The 3,508-nt window shown below is 43.0% G+C and overlaps 1 pseudogene; it reads left to right on the top strand.

Annotated features, from left to right (window-relative positions):
* The first annotated feature begins 298 nt into the window (after positions 1–298).
* LOC102268591 (splicing factor 45-like) lies at positions 299–1,706 on the top strand (annotated as a pseudogene).
* The last annotated feature ends 1,802 nt before the right edge of the window (positions 1,707–3,508 follow it).

Genomic DNA, 3,508 nt, shown 5'->3' with positions numbered 1-3,508 from the left:
CTCTTCACTTTCTGCCTTAAGAATGGTGTCATCTGCAAATAGAAGGGGGGAAAGTGGAAGCTGTGATAGATTTTATTTTTGCCTGCTCCAAAATCGCTATGGACAGTGACTCCTTGGAAGGAAAGCTATGATAGACCTAGACAGTGTGTTAAAAATCAAAGAGATGGCCTCCAGAGGGGTCAGGCCATTGAGGGCTGACAATGATTGCCCAGCCCAGCAACAATGCAGCATGGTGGGCCTTGTGCACATCTGTGGTGCCAGAAGCATCTGCCAGGTGTGCTTGCATTGAACTGAGAAGATGTCCCTGTACGGCAACCCGGGAGTGGCGACCAGTGACTCAAAAACAGAAGGCTGGTCCAAATACTTCAAACTTCTGCATTCTCAGCACCAGGTGAAGAAGGTAGCTCTCACTCAAGCCAAGAGCCAGAGGACAAAACAAAGTGCAATCCTTCCTCCAGCAATTGGCCTGAATCGAAGTGGCTTTTCATGAGCAACAAATAGTGGACCCCCCACCACACATGACCACGGGCATCAACGACCCTGTTTCCAGCCAGTTTTCTGCAGGATAAGTGTTTATCCCCTCAGCTGATGTATAGGATCCCATGTTTCCTAATGATTATAAGAAAGTAGTGAAGCACCAAAGAGAAGAGCAACAGAGACAGCAAGAACTGGAAAGACAGAAGGAAACAGAAGAGAGAGAAAAAAGGCATAAATAGACATGAAGCTAGTGGATTTTCCAGGTGCACCAGATCCAGATTCTGTTGAAGATGTAGATTATGAGTGAGAGAGGAGGAAAAGAATAAGGGTGGAGCCACCATCACACCCCGCCACGTCTCTTGTGGAGAAGGACAGAGTTACCCCAAGACGTCCCTTATGAAGAGGATTTGCCACCTCGCTCACAGTCTTCCAAAGTTTCTATCCCTTCCACAGTGTACAAGGAATAGGACAGACTGCGATCCCAGACAACCAGCATTGGCAACTCTTTCCTCGCCAACATGGGGGGCAGGGTAGTACATAAATTTATGCAGAAATAAGGCTTCTGGGAAGGCCAGGGTATCAGGAAGCAAGAGCAGGGTCTGAGCACAGCACCATCAGTGGAGAAGACCACCAAGTGGGGAGGCAATCATCGTGGGCCAAGCCACCGAGATAGAGGCAACCAAGAAGTTGAATTGAAATCCACTAGCTAAAATACTTGTGCCCTACCAAAGTGATCCTAGTCAGGAACAGGGTTGGTGCAGGAGAGGTGGATGAAGATTTGGAAGTTGAAACCAAGGAAGAGTGTGAAAAATATGGCAAAGTTGGAAAATGTGTGATATTTGAAATTTTTGATGGCCCTGTTGATGAAGCAGTGTGAATATACTTAGAATTCGACAGGGTTGAGGCAGCAATTAAAACTGTTGTTGATCTGAATGGGAAAAGTTTTGGTGGCCAGGTAGTCAAAGCATGTTTAAGAAAGAAGAAAGAAAGTTGCTCAGTCGTGTCCAACTCTTTGCGACCCTATGGACTGTATCCTACCAGGCTCTTCCATCCATGGGATTTTCCAGGTAAGAATACTGGAGTGGGTTGCCATTTCCCTATCCAGGGGATCTTCCCCACCCAGGGACTGAACCCAGGTCTCCCATAGTGTAATTTTACATGTAAAACATGTAAAAAGCATGTTTAATTTGCATAAATTCAGGGTCTTGTATTTGGCAGAACAAGTTTGATTTTAAAAACTAGAGGCTGAGTCATCTCCAGTGATCCTTATGATAAGTAGTAGTGACCATGCTTTATCACAAGTGTTTTAAATGAAGGTATTCTAGACTGTGTTCTTTCCAGATGATGACTGAGAAGCTAATTTTTAAAAAATGGTACCAGGTACAAAAACAGTAACAGAACTTAGCTATTTTTGAGGTTTTTGTTTTTAACCTTTTTTTTTTGGAGTGTGCTTGTAGTTGTTGCTCAGTCACTCAGTCATGCCTAACTCTATGAAACCCCACAGATGGCAGCATTCCAGGCATCACTGTCCTTCATCTCCCCAGTGCTTGCTCAAACTCATGTCCATTGAGTTGGTGATGCAATCCAAACATCTCATCCTCTGTCATCCCCTTCTCTTCCTGCCCTCAATTTTTCCCAGCATCAGGGTCTTTTCCAATGAGTCAGTCCTTCATATCAGGTGGCCAAAGTATTGGAGTCTCAGCTTCAGCGTTAGTCCTTCCAATGAATATTCAGGACTGATTTCCTGATTTCCCTTAGAACTGACTGGTTTGATCTCCTTGCAGTCCAAGGGACTCTTAAGAGTCTTCTGCAGCACCACAGTTCAAAAGCATCAATCCTCTGGTGTGCAGCCTTCTTTATGGTCCAACTCTCACATCCATACATGACTACTGGAAAAACCATAACTTTGACTATACAGACCTTTGTCGGCAAAGTAATGTCTCTGTTTTTTTTAATATGCTGTCTAGGTTTGTCATAGCTTTTATTCTAAGGAGCAAGCATCTTTTAATTTCATGGCTGCAGTCAGCATCTGCAGTGATTCTGGAAGCCAAGAAAATAAAGTCTCTCACTGTTTCCATTGTTTCCCCATCTATTTGTCATGAAGTGATGGAACCAGAGGATATGATCTTCATTTTTTGAATGTTGAGTTTTAATACAGCTTTTTTTACTCTTCTCTTTCACTTTCATCAAGAGGCTCTGTAGTTCCTCTTTGCTTTTTGCCATAAGGGCAATGTCTTCGGTGTATCTGAGGTTATTGATATTTCTCCTGGCAATCTTGATTCCAACTTGTGCTTCATCCAGCCCAGCATTTTGCATGAAGTACTCTGAATATAAATTAAATAAGTGGGGTGACAGTATACAGCCTTGACATACTCCTTTCCCAATTTTGAACCAGTCCTTTTTACTATGTCTGGTTCTAACTGTTGCTTCTTGACGTGCATACAGGTTTCTCAGGAGACAGGTAAGGTGGTCTGGTATCCTCATGTCTTTAAGAATTTTCCATAGTTTGCTGTGACCCACACAGTTAAAGGCTTTATTGTAGTCAATGAAGTAGAAGTAGATATTTTTCTGGAATTCTCTTGCTTTTTCTATGATCCAACGAATGTTGGCAATTTAATCTCTGGCTCCTCTGCCTTTTCTAAATTCAGCTTGAATGTCTGGAAGTTCACTGTTTGTGTGCTGTTGAAGCCTAGCTTGGAGAACTTTGAGCATTGCTTTGCTGACATGTGAAATGAATGCAATTGTGTAGTAATTTGAACATTCTTTGGCATTGCCTTTCTTTGGGATTGGAATGAAAACTGACCTTTTCCAGTTCTGTGGCCACTACTAAGTTCTAAAAATTTGCTGGCATATTGATTGCAGCACTTTCAAAGCATCATCTTTTAGGATTTGAAATAGCTCAGCTGGAATTCCATCACGTCCACTAGCTTTGTTCATGGTGATGCTTCCTAAGGCCCAGTTGACTTCACACTCGAGGATGTTTGGCTCTTGGTGAGTGGTTATACCATCATAGTTATCTGGGTCCTTAAGA

This window comes from Bos mutus, chromosome 13, assembly GCF_027580195.1.
Source record: "Bos mutus isolate GX-2022 chromosome 13, NWIPB_WYAK_1.1, whole genome shotgun sequence".
Classification (NCBI taxonomy): domain Eukaryota; kingdom Metazoa; phylum Chordata; class Mammalia; order Artiodactyla; family Bovidae; genus Bos; species Bos mutus.
This window is presented reverse-complemented; position numbering and strand designations above follow the sequence as displayed.